The sequence below is a fragment of the Amphiura filiformis genome, chromosome 20 (genome assembly GCF_039555335.1).
Source record: "Amphiura filiformis chromosome 20, Afil_fr2py, whole genome shotgun sequence".
Lineage (NCBI taxonomy): Eukaryota > Metazoa > Echinodermata > Ophiuroidea > Amphilepidida > Amphiuridae > Amphiura > Amphiura filiformis.
Window position 1 is genome coordinate 70,229 of NC_092647.1, and position 10,765 is coordinate 80,993.

Here is a 10,765-nt window from a genome sequence, read left to right on the forward strand (position 1 = left end):
ACCAACGTAAGCCATTTTATTCGTCTCATTCCACCCCGGCCCCCCAACTCAACACAAAAGTTGACAACCATGAGAGTTACCATGGTTACCAAATTGCGCATAAAAGGGGTTATTTTTGTGTCAGTTCCTGCAGAACTGACACCTTTAGTACAGGTTTGACGATCACGTGACAATTCGAATCATCATATCGAAATATCACGTGGGTAAAAATATCAATATCGATATCAATACTATTCGTCAATTCAGCCCCAAACCAATTCGCCCACATGCTAATTCGAACCCTGTATATTGAAGTACAAAAAAAGTTGGCCAAAACTATTTCGTGATTTTCTCCATAACCGCTGTTTTTACACCAAATCTGTATATTTAGATGCCTTGATGTCTTGCATTCGGTCACAAACCAATCTTAACCCTCTATCTTTTGAACCAAATATCCTAAAGAGTCGTGTGATATGTCGAACTTTTCCTCAGGTCATAAAGAACAAAAAAAGTCAGCGTTCGCGTATCTGTACGTAGCCCGGGTACGTAGCCGCAGTTATTGTGGCCCTCACAACACGGGCTTCCAGTGAGCTGCCGGTCCTAGGAAATGGAATATTACTGATAAATATATAAAGATGGCAAAATCAGTAAACCAGTTTAAGTTACAAATAAAGAAAAGTCTAATAAAAAATTACATCTAATATTTAGGCATTATTTAATGACCTCACCCATCCCCACCCATCTCCACCCCAACTATCAATTTCTTCTGTGAGCTGTGGAATGTCTATATGAAATGTTATAAATATTTATATTGCTTCTTTCTTTGCATGTTCTTCTCCTCTTTCTTTTATTTGTTAGCTTTGTGTATATAATTGTATGTTGTAACTTAAGGCAGTGTAAGGGGGCGCTCGCTTCAGGCCTTTTGAGCATCTCCTCATTCAAATGTTGTGTCTTTTATATATATTTTGTATGTCGATTTGTATGAAAATAAAATGATGATGTATGATGATGATGATGTACATCATTTCCTACAGAGTCGTGAGATATGTCAAACTTTTCCCTTAGTCATAAGGAACAAAAAAAAGTCAGTGGTCGCATATCTGTAGGATCATTGGTTAATAAGATATAGCCACTTTTTTAAAATTTGTAACCAAATATCTTAGAGAGTCGTGCCATATGTCAAAAAGGAACAGAAAAGTCAGTGGTCGCATATCTGTAGGATCATCGGTTAATGAGATATAGTCACTTTTTTTTGTACGTTGTGCACTTAACCCCCTTGTTTTTTACTTCTGGATATCGTTTGGAGTCAAATGATTTTTCATTTTAAAGCTTATGATATATTTTCTAAACACGAAATAAAACAAAATTGACCGCCAGCCGACTTTACAGCTGTTTCGTGATGGACGGTCACATATATTCATTAACATATTAAATCGTTTATCCCTTTTGGTCGATATCGAATTGGTTTGTGGCTGACTTAGCTTGGGGCCAATACATGAATTGGCATATGGCCAAGTCAACTGTGGACGAATTGGTTTGGGCCGAATCGACCTGATACCAGGAAATGCCGAAAAATTACGTACTTTTACAAGGCAAAAAGCAACTTTTCTAGGCATTGTTGACATGGAGCCCCCGCTAAAGAAAGTTTCATACTATAAAGACATAACTTTTGAGATGGTTTGTGCGGTTTGAAGGTGCAAAATTAACAATAAGCTTAAAATAAGACGCCGTTACCGCCGGTTCATCATCAACGACTTTGACAGATGACGTCATCAGACGCAATCTCTGTCTTGCTAATATCGACATGGACTAATATATAGAGCACGTAGTGTGATGGACTGGAAACTTCACGCATCGATCTGAGGACAGCTTTCAAACATAAGTCTTGATAGTAATACGCTGTTTTAATTAGCCTATATCTGGTGGCAACAGCATTTTTCTACAGTCACGTGATAATGGCACCGGCCGATCAATACACTGGGGAAGCCGACGGTGTCCACATCTTTTTTTTTTTTTCCTTTTTCAGCTTTTTGTATTTTATCTGTACTTGGAGCTGGTGGGGGAGAGAAAGCATAAAATACATTCAGGAAAAAATACAACTCGAACCAAAGATCAAGGCTCCATTTCAAATTTAAACCTAAAAAATCACTCATTTTTGAAACCGGACGTTGTTCAAATTTGCGCCAAAACTTCAGCTCTGAAATAAAATATTGGGATTCTTTCTCAGATTCCTTCATGTAGACACTTGCCAGAAGCAAATGAGCTGAAAACGGGCGAATTTTGACAATTATCTTTTGAAAATAAAGCCACAACAAGCTCAAATAAGCGGTGGACTATTTTAACCGAATTTCACTGGTACATAAATCGTGGAGTGATTTGGTGGTGCGCCCTCTGAAAAGATTTGAAGAATAGAAGGCTGACGTTGCGCCAAAACATGTGGGCCTATTTAATGATATATGAACTACCACTCATGTTCTTGTCAGCGCTACAGTGCAAAACTTCTCTTTAACATTACATTCAAATAATAATTACATTGTAAATTGGAACTGACACCAATTTTTTTCAGGAATACTTGTTTTACCAGTAGCAAGAATCGCGAAATTGGCAAAATACGGGTATTTAATTTGCACTGTCCGTGAAATTCGACAGTGAAATCAGCAAAAAATATGGGTATTTAATTTGCACTGTCCGCGAAATTTGGATAAAATGGGTACTTGAGAAAATCCAGAAATTTTATGTCAATATTTAGTGTCATTGATGAGGGGTGTTTGAAATTCTAATTATTGAAAAGGGGTGTTTGAAATTCTGGTCATTAAAAACTACAAAAAAGGGGTTGTTTTTAGCCAAATTTTGTCCTCGATTTTGTATGAAAAAGGGGGGTAAATTTGATGAAAAATCATTGCAAAGGGGGCCTTTGAAAGATTTTGTAACTCTCATCAGTGGACTTCGGGTATATATATAAATGCGCTTTTATAGATGCGCACGTGACATCTACAAGTCGCCTACCGTGTTCTACGATGTAAGGTACCCGGATGTACACAAATTCCACACGCTAAAGTATAGGCGAAAATGACAGGTTACAAGGAAAATTGTTTTTGCAAAATAGTGGCATTGATTGCAAAGGGCAAAATAATTTGACCCGAAACATAAACTCTTTATTTGGATTTTCCATTACGGAAAAAAAATTAATGACGGAAAAGCTAGATATATCTGATTTAAAAACTTGTATTTCATTATTTCCGTGCTAAATGGGCGTGGCAATTGGCCGTATTGATGACGAAATGTGATTCTTACTGGCATTAAGGTCAGAACTGAGTAGCTGCCGATGATGTTATTTGATAATGTTTGCATGTGATGATAGGGAACTTTAATAAGGGGCTGTCATTTTCTTCGGGAGGAATGGGTCATGGATTTATTTATTTGGGAGTCAAGATAAATATTTTCACTCACCTAGCCACCCCCCCCACCGTAGTGCCGGCACTGAGCATAACCCTGACCCTAATTTTAACTCTAATTTTAACGTAAATTGACGAAACTATAACTTTAGCCCTTTTCGGAATAATCGGCCCTCTCGAACTAAATAGGCTAGATGTCCCCGCCCGACCTCCTCAACCCCAAATTAATCATTCGCTCGCTCACATTAATAGTATCAAAATGGACAAAAAACAAATTCAAAATGTGTTTTTAAGCACCTTTTTGTGTCCCCCATGCTAAATCCGTAATCTGTACACCCTTTGACGTACAATTTAGAGTATAAACACGTAGATGACTGTACATGATCTAATCATTACGGTGTCTGATCTCCGCCAAACTCCCCCTTTTATAATTCATCTCCCCAAATTTTCAGTTTTCCCCCTTTTTGCGAAATGCTTTCCCCCTTTTTCAAATATTTTCCCTTTTAACTTTCCCCCTTTTCAAATAGTTCCCTTTTCGACTTTCCCCTTTTCAAATAGTTCCCCTTTTCGAATTTCCCCTTTTCATATAGTAACCCCTTTTCGAATTTCCCCCTTTTCATATAGTTTCCCCCTTTTCGAATTTCCCCCTTTTCATGTTTCCCCCTTTTCGAATTTCCCCCTTTTCATATAGTTTCCCCTTTTCATATAGTTTCCCCTTTTCGAATTTCCCCTTTTCATATAGGCCTAGTTTCCCCCTTTTCGAATTTCCCCTTTTCATGTTTCCCCCTTTTCGAATTTCCCCCTTTTCATATAGTTTCCCCCTTTTCGAATTTCCCCCTTTTCATATAGTTTCCCCCTTTTCGAATTTCCCCCTTTTCATAGAACCTCCTTTTCGAATGTCCCCCTTTTCATATAGTATCCCCCTTTTCGACTATACCCCTTTTCATATAGTTTCCCCTTTTCGAATTTTCTTTTCACCTTTTACATAATACCATTTTAAAACAGATATCCCCATTAAAATAGTTTCTCCTTCTTACATTTTTACTCCCTTTTTTTTATTCCCCCGTTTGACGATGCGTAGGCTTTACCAGTAGGCACCGACCATCTATAGTGCCAGCCTTCATGCTTCGATCGTGCATACATGTACTTCGATATTGAAATAGGTCCAGCCTACACGTTGAAAGCACGTGATTGTCTGATACAAATTCTTGAGCTAAATAAAATGAATAAAATGATACTTATTATGTAATTTATGAATTCTAATTCTATAGGATATAGATCTACTTTTAAGAAAAATCATAATCTGAATTATATCATGCAACTAAATATAGACCCAGGAAAAGGCCAGGAGATTGGAATTCGAATCAATTAGATTGCCTTATTAATCGTTATTATTTTGGACTTGTCTCGACTTTAAAAAAAGACTAGGCTTAATTGCTACTTAATTCTTCATCTAACATATAGGGAGGGCCTACTAATTCTTTTTGGATTTTTGAGGCGTGCACCACTGACCGAAGTCCCTGGTTCATTTGTCTGGTCAATTGAATATATGCCATAGAGCCTTTGATTAGAAAGCACATTTTTATTGTTAACGGGATTGTTGGCAAACAAAGAATAGCGAAAATTACTCGGAACTGGCTTAAAAATAAAGTTGCATACAGGGTGTATCAAAATGATTGGTACCGGGCTATGTGACTTTTTCAAAAATATATCAAAAATATAGAATTGCTAATTAATATAGTTTTTGTAACATAAATAAAAAGGGCCATATGTTAACTTATTGATCTAATAATATGAAGATGATAGGTTCATGCATCTGGGAGCTATTGTCATCGACGTAATCATGGTTTTACTTACACAACACAAGATGAATAGGTTTACTGCTTGAAGTATTTATTGCATACATGCTCTTCAATATTTCACCTCAGTCTTTATAACATAAAATTGCTTTACAAATGCTTTTAGAAATATAGTTCCTGAAGTCCCTGCCTTACGACTCTGGCAGTTTGAGGTAAAGCCCTATCTCGAATGAACATAACACCTGGCATGGATCCATTCTGAAACTGCCCATATCAAATTTTGAAACATTGGAAGTTATAGCATGTTTGCATGGGATACTTCTTGCCCGGGACTTCTTGCTCTAGGAAACTGTCTTCTAAATCTTCTCCGCACTTCTCCATAGCTTCGTGTCAACCGGTAATTATTTACTATGTATGCACGCTCTGAAGTGTGGAGTACTTTGGAGCCATTCCAATAACTTTTACCAAGTCTAACCTAACCTACACTGTCTACAGTCTATAGCAATTCTGCAACACCATCTACTTACAAGTTACAGTAATCTCAATACTACAATTTAAATTACCGCCCTGGAAGGTGTTGATACACAAACTTCTTTCACCCCACCTAAATTATTCAAGTCAATAATATTACTCTCAACTAATAAATATTGATTAGAACATTTATATAATATATTATGTAGAAATAGGCAAGAAAAAAATTAAACTGTTCCATGGTTTTCAACATATCATTCTCACTAGGTATTTGAAGCAAACTAGAGCTTTGAAAATGGTGCGCTACTGATCCAGCGTTGCGATGAAAAGTGTAAAAAAACCTACTTTCCTTTAGAATCATATAACTTCTGAACAGAATGTGCTATCTTTATGATCTAAAATTCTTAGAGAAGATAAAACTACTATAATTACAAATATTTAAACAATTAACCCCAAACTGGTACAAAAAATAGTTTAACAAATCGGCAAAAATGAGAAGTCGTCGGTACCAATCATTTTGATACACCCTGTAAAATCACACAGCCACACTTGTCATAAATATGCAATGCCCATTTTGTCCAGGCCCGTTTTATAAATGTATGCTTTTATTGTCATTTCACTGTTAAGACCGCTTGTTTTAAACTTTGGTGCTAACTTTAAAAAACAACTTTTGAATATATAGCACAAACAATTCTTATTAGGCCTATCTAGGCTTCTGTAACAATGGCAGCCAGTTGTTTGTTGTCTCTGACATATCCCTGTTTATAGACAAGTTCTTCACATACTTTCAAACATCATTGCTATGAATTTGACCAGCATAAATATTTATGCATGCCATTTCACCCGTTTAACATTCTGAACATCATTTGGTTTATCAATCATATCGGATTTGCTCTTTGTACAGCCCTCTATAAACGTACATAAAAGTTGACGGATCCCTAACCCATTGAATTTAGCGGGCGCTTGCACAACAGGCTATAAATCTACCTACGTTGGTATCCAAATTCATGTAGAACGCCTTTCCAAAAATGGATGTAGCGGAATGAGCTCTAGTGAGTGCACGGTACTCTCCAGGGTCCAGGCTTACTGGTAAAGCCTACGCACGGAAAACGGGGAGTACCCAAACAAAAAGGGAGTATTAAGGGCTGGGGTATGAACGTTTGGACAGTATTTATTTTGGGACAGTAGAGCACATCAGACATATCGAATTGCATTCTGATTACGAAGAATGTCATTTTGATATCAAATAATTTTGATTTTTTGCAATTCGCAATTTAATACACATTTTATGGCAAATCATTAAAAATTGATATTTTGATATTTAACAGTACTTGAAGTAAACTTTATAAATCTGATGATTTATACTTAAAGTGTATGTAGGTGGGATGAAAAGCCGACGATCAATTGAAAATTTTGACCTTTCGTATTGAAGATATGGATTTTTTTTCCCAAAACACCAAAAAAAATTAGGTCTTTTGGGGAAAAAATCCATATCTTCAATATGAAAGGTCAAAATTTTCAATTGACCGTCGGCTTTTCCTCCCTATAATTTACTTCGAGGACTGTTATATATCAAAATTTGAAAAATATCAAATTTTTATAATTTGTCATAAAATTTGTATTATATTGTGATTTTCAAAAAATGAAAATTATTTGATATCAGAAAGACATGCTTCGTATTCAGAATGCAATTCGATAGGTCTGAGGTGCTCTCATGTCCCACAAAAAATACTGTCGAAACGCAATAAACGCTCATTTTGGATCCCTTAAAGGGAGTATTATTTTAAAAGGGAGAAACTATTTAAAATGGGAACCTATTTGTGAAAAGCGGGAGGAAAGTTAAAGGGATTATTTGTAAAAGGGGAACTATTTACAAAATGGGTGAAAATAAAAGGGTATTATTTGTAAAGGGGTAATTCGAAAACGGGGAAACTATTTGAAAAGGGGGAAATTAAAAAAGGGGAAACTATTTGAAAAGGGTGATTCGAAAAGGGGAAACTATATGAAAAGGGGAAAGTCGAAAAGGGGGAAACTATTTGAAAAGGGGTAAGTCGAAAAGGGTGGAAACTATTTGAAAAGGGGGAAAGTCGAAAAGGGGAAACTTTTGAAAACGGGGAAAGTTAAAAAGGGTGAAATATTTGAAAAAGGGGGAAAGCATTTCGCAAAAAGGGGAAAACTAAAAATTTGGGGATATGAATTATAAAAGGGGGAGTTTGGCGGAGATCAGACACCGTAAATCATCCCGGCTGGAAGATATATTGAAGAAGACTCATATACAGGGTGTCCCAAAAAAAGAGGCCCCACATTGCGCCCTCTTTTTCTCCTATTTCTGAAACGTTGATCAAATATATTTTGGTATGTAAAGAAACCCTAAATCGTTAGCTTTAATAAATCAAAACAATTCTTTCAATCGGCTCACAATTTTGAAGATATGCCCTCTTTAAGAAATGTACCCGTTTTTTACTCTGTCCACGGATGAAGTTTGGCTACATCAAAGATTTAAACGAAACACACGGTTAATGACATGGATAGATAATAGCATTAATCTTGGGAAAGCGTTCACTATAAGCGAGGATCACCAGCTAGCTTCAAACATCTTCGCAACCCTGTATTACTGCTGCATTTGCAAGTATCCGGCGCACAAGGCCTTAAGGATGGTACGCAACGCAATTAATGCAATGAGAACTAGGGCTGAACCTGTATTCGTCACGGAGGCAACCAGGTAGAGGGCAGAGCAGCACAGTAAACTCACTTCAAAAGAACCAAAGACAAACTAAACAGCCCTTTTCAGGGCTACCTTTTATTCCAAAAAGAGAAATGACTTATGTTGTCAATAAAAAGAAAGCAAGAAACAAGAAAAACATAAGTAATTGCAAGTATAGCAAAAGAAGTCCCATCCCACATCAATTTCGCCCAAATTAATGACACTTAACAAAATCCATAACCCATAAGCCCACCGGTAAAGCCCATTCCCTTAAATAAAGTTGTTATTTTATAAAGTTATCATCGAGGAATGTTTTATATGTTCATGCATGGTATATGCACTTTTCAATTGTTTTGGTTTATTAAAGCTAACGATTGAAGGTTTCTTTACATACTAAAATATATTTGATCAACTTTTCAAAATAGGAGAAAAGAGGGCGCAATGTGGGGCCTCTTTTTTTGGGGACACCCTGTACTATACATCACGCTCATACGTTATTATGACAATTTGACGTACAATCACGTATGTTATGCATGGTTTATTGGGCTACTATGGTCGTCATACACATTATTGTCATGGTATTATATATTGTAATTGTATACGTCAATTTTGTTCAGTTTGGTTCAAACGGCTTATAAAGTTTTACTTTACACGGAAGGGGAAACTTAGCAAAAAAACAATTAATTTATGAGTGTAAAAGGGGGTGAAAAAGGGGAGGGTGGGTTTTGCCTAGTAAGGCTAAGAAAAAAAGAAACCCTGTTCTACGGGCGGAAAGACCTTTCAAGTAGGGTCGATCGGTCGGTGTTTTTTTTTTTAATAAACAAAAAAATCACCAAAATCTGTAAATAATTTGCAATGTGAGAAAATAAAGACAAAATTATTCCTGAAATTTCCGAAATTTGGGTCGGCATTCATTTGTACCGAAAAAATTTATTTCCCAATTTGTTAAAAATCTGGGTCGGTCGGGCCCGTAGAACAGGGTTTTCTTTTTTCGTCGCCTAAGTACATAAGTAATAATAAATAAATAAATAAATAAATAAATAAATAAATAAATAAATAAATAAACAAAAACAAAAATTAGTTATGTTTGTACATGGGGGGGGGGGGGTGCTGTGCAATAATCATTATCCTTCGATATCCATGATTTATCCTTGCAAATTTATAGCATCGAACCTCCAGCCAATGTTCCTTGCCAGTGCTAGCCACGAAACAAGGTCACAACTGTAGCCACTCCTTCAACGGTCGTCATTTCAGTGATTGACAGTGACGTAATGCAAAGCTGGCCATCTGGTCACGTGCGCATTTATAAAAGCACATTTATATATATATAACCGAAGTCTACTGCTCATTGTCAACTTTTGTGTTTAGTTGGGGGCCGGGCATTCCACTCAGCCCTCTGCCCCTACTTGCTTTCCTTTTCAATATTTGTATAAATTTAAATTTGAAATGATGAGACTATCTGAACCTGTTAAATTGCATCCGGCAAAAATTTAGGCATGAGTCATGCCCAAGAACATGCAAAGATCTTGCCAAGAACATGCCAAGAACATGCCCTATTTTCGCTGGCAACGGGCATGCGTTTGGTCAGAGCCTTGACATGTTCAGGGCATGTTCATGGGTAACTCATGGGCATGAATCGCGGTCAATGTCAAATTCTCTCTATTTCCATGCCCATAAAATCCTTATTCATGGGTAAATCATGGGCATGAATCATGGTCAATGTCAAATTTTCTCTACTTCCATGCCATGAATTCTTTATTCAAGGGCGTCAATTACATTTTTAATGGGTTCAAAATTCACCCCCATGAATCCTTGATAAAGGATTTTATGGCATGTTCATGCCGGCATACAAAAAAAAGCCTTGAATCGGAATGTCTTGCCATGTTCTTGGCATGAACATGGCATAGCAACCAGTAGCCAATTTTGGGAATACCCATGATTTATTTTTGCCTGTGGCAGTTTATCAACTTGAAGACGTACATTAGTATTAAGGAGTTTATAGTGAACGGTCGTATCCAAAAATGCAGAATAATTTCATGACGCGACAACATCATGCACATAACTATTACATGCTTATAGGCCTATAGTGGTGTAACATTATGCATGACCAGAGCTATGCATGACTACATGCAGACAATACAACATGCAACTGTGCAATCCTAATTGTAAGGCATACTATGCCTGTTAATATAGAATTACTAAACCAACTTTAAAATTACTTAATTTCACCATACCTTAACCATGTTTTGAGTTTTCTATATCTATAAAAGGTTGCTGAAAGCATGGTAAGAAGAAAGATAAAGTTATTTACCTTTAAAATCAAGCCTCCTAGTCCTAGGTTTATTCTGCGTCCGCCCATCCCATGTTTGAACACTGTGGGTTTCTGTCTTGTCTAATATCAACGCAGTCTTAGTCAA

At 36.6% G+C, this 10,765-nt stretch overlaps 1 protein-coding gene across 1 annotated transcript in view; it reads right to left on the bottom strand.

Moving 5' to 3' along the window:
* Window positions 1-10,765, bottom strand: part of LOC140142748 (twitchin-like) — a 58,705-nt gene extending 47,940 nt beyond the window's left edge. Inside the window, exon 1 of the mRNA XM_072164740.1 lies at window positions 10,660-10,765. The gene's annotated coding sequence lies outside the window, so the exon portion shown is untranslated. The remainder of the gene's footprint in view (window positions 1-10,659) is intronic.